Raw genomic sequence first — 9,812 nt, 5'->3', positions numbered from 1 at the left:
TGTGCGTATTGAAAGTTGTGAAATTAATATTCAAAAAATATCTATATCTATTTATAATAGAGAGAAGAGTTGAAAACTACCCTAAATTTGGCGTGGATTTATTAGTTTCATCCCTGGACTATTGACAGACTTAAAAACACCTGTACTTTACTAACTCAACTCTACAATATTATAGTAATTTAACATTCAAGTTAGGGGGTGTTCAAATTCCACTGAACTTAGAAATTTTTAGTTTAAAAATGTAAGGAAATTCCTCCATAACCAACAAAGAGTAGTATATATGAACTATGTACAAGTGTTTATTGTGCCTTATCAGAAAAGCCACAACCTTTCAAAAAAGCCACAATCCTTAGGAAAGGTCACAACTCATCAGAAAAGTCACAACTCTTTGGAAAATTCACAACCCTTCAATATGAAAGGGTGTCATGCTTTTAATATAATATAATTTTATAAATGAATAAATAAATATAATATAAAATATAGAATATATACTAAATTGGGTGTCTTAAAAAGAAGAAGAATAGAAAACTATAACATCCCTCAAAATGCTCACAAATGTCTTAAGAATGCCTTGGGAATAAGCCGTTCATGTAATGCATTATCCTTAATCTTTTTGGAAAATCCGAGTTCGAAATATCGATCAGGGGGCTAAAGCCTGCAGGAAAATAGTTTCGGTGGATTTTTAGGACCCGTAGATCAAAAGATAAATTTCTCAACAAACTGACAAAACAGAAAGGTCCATGCCAAGTCTGCATCGCGGACCTGACAAGGGTTTTCTGGCCGAGTTGGATTTTTAGTAAGGGCATTTTAGACTTTTCTCAAATTGTTAGCTAATGAACCTAGACGTTTTTAGAACCTAATTCAACTTTATAAATTAACCTAAATCCCTAATTTTATTCATTCTTCTACAATTCACCTATTCAAATATTTCTCTCTCTACAAAAAACTCTCAAGGACTCCATTGAAGACTTCAAGTAAATTCACTCAAGCTCTCCATCAAAATTCTCAAGTTCTTTCAAATTATTTGGTGTTCTCACTTAAGGTATATGGGTATTGATTCATGGATTCTTTCATCCATGAAGCCCAATCAATTTCTCAAGATTTTCTATCAAATTAAAGTATGATATTTTATGGGTTTTATGATATCTATTCCTATTGCATGAATTATGATTCAAAGTATGATCATGAGTCTATTTTGATGTAAATTGATGATTATTGCATTAAATTGAAGCGTTTTTCCATGAATTCTCCTATTTTGATTTCTAGGGTTCATGATGTAAAATATGAGTATTTTCAATTATACTTCCTACTAATATTATCTATATGAATTATGTATGGGCTGAAAAAAAGTTTATGATCATGCATGTTTTCAAATAAATTTCATGGGTTTCAAATCAATTGATCATCCATTCATGTCTTACCCTAATTTCAAGTACAAGCTATGGTCATGAATTTTCAAAGTATGAATTATGATTATGTATTTCAATAATGATATATCTTTGTATGTATGATTTGTAATTTGGAAGAAAAATACCCGCATTGCACTTATGTTATGAAAATGAGATACTCTATGATTTCAAACCTATGATAATGACTATGATATATGACATTATGATTTCTATGCTATGTATGTATTCCATGGGATTTAACTTAGCATCGAATGTGGACTTGAGGTGGAGAATCGAAATATGAGGTCCTTATATAAAGTATCTTGTCGCATAACTACGTGCCACCGTAGGTACAAAAGGATTAGAGGCGAATACCTAAATTTCTAAGAGGTGAGTACTCAAAATATCAAGGCTTGGAGGTGAGTAACCGAGTCTAAGAACTACGGGTGAGTACCCGACTCACATAGATGCTTAGTGGATCCACTTAGGCATGTAGGAGTCTACCTTGACAAGTAGTATCCCCCTTTCCTCCGATGTAGGGGCAACATTGGGATTCCATGTTATAGTTCGCATGGTCTTATTATCTATTATGGTTCCTATCCCACATATGTATGGTCCCTTTCATATTCTAAATGACTAATCCTATCTTTTACTTTATATGATACTCTTATGGTTTATTATGCATTGATCCTTCTTAAAGATTACTTATGATTTTTACTACTTCTCCTATCATGCTATTTTAAATGGTCATTTGTACAAACATGGTTTTCTACTGCGTTGCATTGCCTACATACTTAGTACATTCCAACGTACTAATGCATACTTTTGCCTACATTGTCTCATAATGTAGGAGTTGAGGTTGAAGATCATATTCGTCCACGTGGCTAGTTAAGCTTTTCTATCCGGCGGTGTTTGTGGTGAGTCCTCATTTATCAGAGACTAGTAATCAAGTTGGTTATTGTTTCAAAGACGTTTTGTCATGTTTCATATTGAGGGTGAGCTAGGGACATGTCTTAGCCCCCGCCCATACTCATATGTAGAGGCATCTAGTTGGACAAATATTTTGAGTCTATGTTGTCATGAGATATTCTTTATTTACTATTCATATTTTAGACTCTCTTATGATGTTTTTTCTTTTACTTTACCTTATGTATGCTTATGATATGTACAAGAGGCTTGGTTGGAGCCTTTCGGGGTTTCGATCGCCGTGTTACGACTAGACCATAGGTCGGATCGTGACAAAAATTCTAGAAATTCATAGTTTAAAAAAGGTAAGGAAACCCCTCTATGTATAGCCAATAAAGGGTAGTATGAATAAGTCACAACCATTCAAGAAATTCACAACCCTTTAATGTGAAAAAGTGTATGCTTTTAATATAATCTAATATAAATAAATATAATATAAAATATAGAAGATATACACTTGGGTGTTTTAAGAAGAAGAAGAAAATAGGAAACTTAAAAAAATCAAGGTTTAAAAATATGTGGATATTCCTCTATTTATAGCCAACAGAGGATAATATGAACATGTGCTTATTGTGTCTTATAAGAAAAGCTATAACCCTTTGAAAAGGTCACGACTCATCGGAAAAGTCACATTTGGAAAAGTTACAACCTTTTGAAAAAGTCATAACCCTTAAATATGAAAAGATGTCTGTTCTTAATATAATATAAAATAAATAAATAAATAAAATATAATATATAATATAAAATATGTACTAAATTGGGTGTTTTAAGTTCGAGGTGTTATAATAATTTAACATTCAAGTTAGAGAGTTGATATTTTTACGGTAGTAAAAATATAGATTGTTGACCATGGATGATAGAACTATTCAGGAGATTGTTGACTATGGACTGTAGAACTATTCATGTTTCACGGGGGTATCTTTTCTTCTCCTTTTGGGAATTATAATATTTTTTCTTCACGTGTAAAATGTATTGTTGGATTTGTAATCAAACAAAGTAGATGTATTATGATTTGAGTAAATTTTCGTAGTAGTTGAGATTTTCTTCTAGTGATGGTAATGGGCAGCTGTGGGATTGGGTTGAAATAAAAAAAATATGGCTCATTTACTTAAATAATATAGTATATAACATTAATTATGAATTTTAGTACATGTTTCACCTTTATCAAAAATGATAATACTTTTCTTACCCGAAATAGCAACAACAACAAAAAAAGTACCAAAAATGCTTTTTCTCTCTCTTCCATTTTTTCTTTATTTTCTCCCTTTCTCTTTTCTCTCTCTCCTTCTTCTCTTCTTCTTTTTGTCAGTTTTCCTTTTTTTTCTTATCTATTTTTTTCTTTCTTTCTCCCTCTTTTAAAAATAATAATTAATTATTTTAATTTAAAACTATATTTTAAATTATATATTATAGAAATGATGTTTTTACTACTTGTTAAATTAAATAATTTATATATATATATATACATATAATGCATTTCTAACACAAGAAAAGAATAAATATAAACGATAAGTGTAATACATTTTGAATTCAATATATTATACATATTATAGACATATTTCAATGCACGTGGTGAATATATAACTAAAATATTTTTAATACAAATGTATTATAAGTATTGTGTGTGAATTCCAAATATTATAGTACTATTCAAATTAATTTATGTTGTTAAAATATATTATATTTGTTGAAATAACAACAATTGAATTTATAACAATGTATAATATTGGCGTCTAATTGTAGTATAGTTTGAATTCAATATATTATACATATTATAGAGACGTTTCAATGCAGTGGTGAATATATAACTAAAATACTTTTAATACTATAATATATTTCGTTAATAAGAGAAAAAAATAAAAAATAGTTATAATAGATTTTGAATTTAATATATTATATGCATGTTTCAATGCATGTGGTGAATATATAACTAAAACATTTATAATACAGTAATATATTTTAGCAGTATTAATAAGAGAAAAAATAAATAATAATTATAATACATTTTGAAATCAATTTATAATATATATTATAGGCATCTTTCAATAAATGTTGTGAATATATAATTAAAATATTTTTAATACAAATATATTATATGTATTATATGTGAATTTTAAATATTTCGGTATTATTTAAATTAGTTTTAAATTAGAATAATTAATTATTATTTTAAAAAAAGGTAGAAAGAGAAAGAGAAAGAGAAAGAGAGAGAAAAAGAAAGAGGAAAAATAGATAGAAAAAAAAAGAAGAAGCACGCAGGAAGGGAGAGAGGGTAATGGGGTGACATTAGTTATTAATTAAGATAATTATGCTATAGATCGTAATTAAAATAAGTTTCCTAAAAAGGGTAATTATTAATCTAAAATAGTTCATTTATGTAAAAATTCCAAAAAATTGCTTTTTACGGGTGTCGGTAGATTTTTTTGGCGAGTTTATATATCAAAAGGTCACCTAACTTAGATAATTTATCTATCAAAGTCATTGAACATTGTTTTATATCAATAAAATCACTCAACTTATCAATAAAATCACTAAACTAAATTTATCCTTAAAAAAAATATAGCATGACAAGTAAATTATTTTTTATGCCATGTAAATATGAATTTCACAAATAAATAAAATTAAAGAAATATCATGAAATAAAATTACGGATAAACTTAATTAGTGAAATAAATATTATGTTACTACTATTTGGTGTTATATATCTTACCAACCGCCCCCCTTAGTCTCACACATGAGTTTCAAGACGTTTTCCAAGTGGAGCGTCGAGTACCAAAAAACCCTTTGGAATAAAAAATGGGGAGAGACACTCTAAATACGAAATTGTAAAAGAAAGATATTTTTTAACAATCACCAGATATTGATTTTGCCAAAGCCTTTTGTTTCCTATTAATTCCCATGCAATGAATGAATTCGCTGGCAAAGGATAAGTTGGTGACCAACCTCTGTACGTTTTATTAAAAGTTTAGGCATTTACACCATTAACTTCGCCATCTATATATTGCCTCTCATCGTACAATTCAATATCCTTAAAAAGGGAACCCAAAGAGATGTAGGATAATCACAAATAAAATATAAAAATATGGATGTTAAAGTTGTGTCCAAGGAAAGCATAAAGCCCTCTATACCAACTCCTGAGCACTTGAAGAACTACAAAATCTGCTTCCTAGACCAATTCAGTCTGTGTTCATACATCCCAGTCATCCTGTTTTACAATGCCAATGATGTTGATGAATTAAAACCCCTGCAGGCTGCCTTGACTGAAACCTTAAGTTATTACTACCCTTTTGCTGGTAGATTCAAAGATGTACATTCCATTGAGTGCAGTGATGAGGGCGTTGTATACATTGAAGCCCAAGAAAACTTTAATCTCTCAAAGTTTCTTGAAAATTCTGATATTCCATTCCTTAACAAGTTTCTTCCATTCAAAGGCAACTGCCTAGAGCCAAGTTATGATCAACCTCTTGTTGCTCTACAAACCACTACATTTGAATGCGGTGGAATAGGCATTGGAGTTTCCATGCTTCACAAGGTTGTCTATTCTTTTACATATATACTACTACCCGTCCTAAATTATGTCAAATTTGTGGTCTAAGATAAATCTTAATTATTTGTATAACTATATATAAAAGAGAAATTTTAAAGTCCCTTATATTAGTTGTTTCAAAGAAAGATGACATTCCTTTTTTAAAACTTTTAAAAAAGAAAGTGTCATGTACTAGTTTGTAGAGTAGTAATATATATGAAGTGAACTTACAAAAATGAGTTAGAGGGTTGCATACATTACCAGACTCGGTATTTTCCATTTTTGTTTAAAACTTGAATTCAAGACTGTTTAAACTTTAAGGCTGTTTACAGTGGATTAACTTAGAGAATATGGAGTGTAGAGGGACTGAAGAGATTTGTCTTTTCATTCCTCCAAACCTTTCTTCTTACTTTTTGTCGGACATATATGTATATATAATAGGTTGTCGATGCATCCGCGATGAGTGTTTTCTTGAAAACATGAGCCAAGATCAACCGTGATGAAGGGGATAAACACTACATCCAGATTTCACTTCAGCAATGTCTTTATTCCCTGGGATAGAATCATTACCAATAAAGTTCATAAGGTATTTCGACGACTTCTATTTCCAAGGCTCAAAATTTCCTATGAGAAGGTTCTTGTTTGACTCCAAATCAATAAAATCTTTCAAGGCTAATACTCTAGCGAAATCATTCTGTTTCCATCTAAATTGAAGCATTGACAACTTTTATTTGCAAACGGATTGGAGCAGCCCTCAAGGATATTGCTGCATCAAAGACTTTAATGATCACCCATGCAGCTAATATGAGGCCTCGAGTTTAGCCACCTTTTCCCCAAAAAACTTTTGAGAACCTTCTTTGGTTGGCATTTGCCTTTTATGAACCTTTAGACGCTAGCATTGACCTGCCTAATCTAGGAATAATGCTAAGGGAGGTGTTTGCCCAATTAAATGCCGAGAACATTAAAGGTATATTGTTGATTTATGAAGTTTAATTAAGATATTCTACTTGAAAACTCATACTTTTATTTAATAAAATTACAGATATAGACAACGAGCGCGTGTTCGGATCTCTCAGCGAGGTTCTTGAAAGTTTGTCAACAAATGAGAATATAAAGACTTATAGATTCACAAGTTGGTGCAATATGGATTATATGATGTTAGTTTTGGGTGGGGAAAGCCTGTTTGGGTTGCTCATATGGGTTATTTGCCTGCTGCTCATGTCAGATCCAAGCAACAATTTGTGTATCTAGAAAGTGCATGCCGAGAAGGGATAGAGTTGTGGGTTGCTTCTGATGATGAAGAGATTAGGGTTCTGGAAAAGGATCCAGAGTGTCTTGCATATGCCAACCCAAATCAAAGTATTTGCATCAACTAAAGCTAGTACAGCTTGCTCAAAAAATAGTTTCAATGCCAATATACTTGGCCGTTTCTCGTGACAGAGAATTAATGTTGTGCGTCTTAGTTTGGATGACACAACTTTATGTTTTCTTGTATTTGTCAATGTTTAAGTGTGTGCTGTAGCTTTCCAATAATTAATAGTTTGACCACGACTTTGTTACTATTTCTGAATCAAGTAAGCATTCTGCATTTCATATAGGATTAACCGGCCCCAAATCCTTGTTTTAGTACTATTTCTGGTATCACACTAGAAAAATAGGAAGTTACCACAGATAAATTTGGTTGCTAATTAAATAGAAAAAAATCCGTTGCTATAATACTATTCTATGATGGATTATTGAATTATTGAGGTGTGAACCATCTCTTAAAAAGATATATTTAAGGACATAAATCAGATGACAATTTTCTAATATATTATCCTTTTTAATCAATGCATGCAGTTGATCTCTTAGAAAATGTAAGATAGTTAAAACACACATCCAAAAGAAGGATCATTCTGAAAAAAGATAACGAATATACTCTTGAACTTTGAAATAAAAATTCTCAACAATTTACATATATTAGACAAGAGAGAGTGAAACATTAGCAATGGCTTTGTAGCTAATCCTTATTTTTCTAAATAAAATAAAAGTATACTCGAAAGTAGCAATATTGATCATATAATTAACTAAATATTCCTGCCTACAATATGGTACTCCTTTCATTTTAATTTGTTTGTTTTCCTTTTTTTTTTAGTCAGTTTTAAAAATGTCTCTTTTCTTTTTTAATAACTCTTTAATTTCAATTTTTCATATGACATAATTAATGCTACAAGAGTAAATAATATTTTGATATATTCTCCACATTTTTAATTTAAAACCATAAAAATCAATAATCTTTTTTATTTTCTAAATTTGGTATCAAATAAAAACCAACCAAACAATTAAAACGAATATAGTAGTACAAAAGGATCAGGTGAAGTTAGAATATAATATTTGTTTTATATCCGTTTCGGCTCATCTAGCTGCCAATAATACAATTTGCACTAAAAAAGAAATTGAAGGAAAAAAAATGAATAACTAGCAAAGTTAAACAAACTTACTTTACTGCTATATATAAGAATTTAGGAATTAGGATGCAAGTCTCGATCGACATGTCTGCTGGTAATTTGGTACTTAAAATATTACTATACTTTGTACCAAGTGGTAGTTGATTGTCGTAACGATCCGTCCCCGTCGTTACGGATAACCCAATAGAAAAGAAATTCGGGCCAGAAAACTTCGAGTAATATAGTGACTTGGGAAATTTTGAGCCTAGGCCAGACTTGGACGAATTCTGAGTCAGGTGAGGTCTAGGGAGATCCGGAAATGGATGAGGGATTGAACCTATAGTTTAATCGATTTAGTTGATAGCCAAGACGATACAGAGCCTGTACCGCTTTACGGAATCGTATTCGATCGAGTAAAACTCCCGAAATTGAATTTGACGTGAAGGAAATATGGTAAGACGTCATAGGATGAGGATATATTGTGATATGGAAGACTTGGAGACTCGAAAACTCTTTACAAGCTCTCTGTGTCCGCATATCCTGTCAGAGCGGGATTAATCTCGCCAAGGCGGGACTGCCAGAGCGGGATGATCCCGCTGTGGCGGGATAATCGCGAATAAAAATGGGAAAAGTCTCAAAACCATTTTTATTCTTCCCACTTCGTTCTTAAGAGACCAGAAGTGACCTAGGGAGATTTCTTGCAGATTTCCACCATATTTTGTGCTAAAGATAAGTAAATCACTCCTTTAATTCGTATTTCGATTCCTAGAACCTAGAAATTATGGTTGGTGCACTACTAAAAAGAGTCCAAAAAGCGACAAAACAAAAAGCGACAGACAGCGTCGCAAATAAAATGTGACAGATAAAACGATGTTGTCCGTTGTTTTTATTTATTATTATTATTTTTTTACTAGGAGCGACGGACAATGACACCTAGTCAATCGCTTATTTTGGCGGTTTTTTCCCCTAAAAATAAATATTATTTTTATATAAATATTATGACTCCGTTCGTCGCAAGTATTTATTTTTTCTTTGTTAATATTTTTTTAACATAGCGACGGACAGGGTCGCTAAGTCCGTCGCTATTGGTCAAAAAATTTGGTCAAAAATTTAAAATAGCGACGGACTGAGTCGCTTTGTCCGTCTTTTTTTGGTCAAAAGGGCGTTCAAATATTTTTAAAAAAGCGACGGACTTAGAGACACTGTCCGTCACTTTTATTAAAATATGTTGGATGTAGATCGTCTTTTTTTTCTATTTTGCCTCTCTCTCTAAACTCTTTCTTCTCTGCCTTCTCTCTACAAATCCGCCGCCGCCCGTCGCCGCCCCGCCTATTACCGCCATCCCCTCTCCCTTGTCGCTGTCCCCCGCCTCCGCTTCCTCTGCTGCTGCTGCTTTAGGAGTATTATTCATCTAAGAGGTTAGGGCTTAAACCATATAAAAAAATATAATTTTTTTTTATTTGTCATTTGTTAGTTAGTTAATTAGTTGATTACATTTAGTTTGTT

At 31.5% G+C, this 9,812-nt stretch overlaps 1 pseudogene; it reads left to right on the top strand.

The window, feature by feature from the left end:
* Positions 1-5,395: 5,395 nt before the first annotated feature.
* LOC129900453 (stemmadenine O-acetyltransferase-like) lies at positions 5,396-7,442 on the top strand (annotated as a pseudogene).
* Positions 7,443-9,812: the final 2,370 nt, after the last annotated feature.

This window comes from Solanum dulcamara, chromosome 8, assembly GCF_947179165.1.
Source record: "Solanum dulcamara chromosome 8, daSolDulc1.2, whole genome shotgun sequence".
Taxonomy (NCBI): domain Eukaryota; kingdom Viridiplantae; phylum Streptophyta; class Magnoliopsida; order Solanales; family Solanaceae; genus Solanum; species Solanum dulcamara.
Note: the sequence above shows the minus strand (reverse complement) of the source record. Positions and strands in the feature narration are given on the sequence as shown.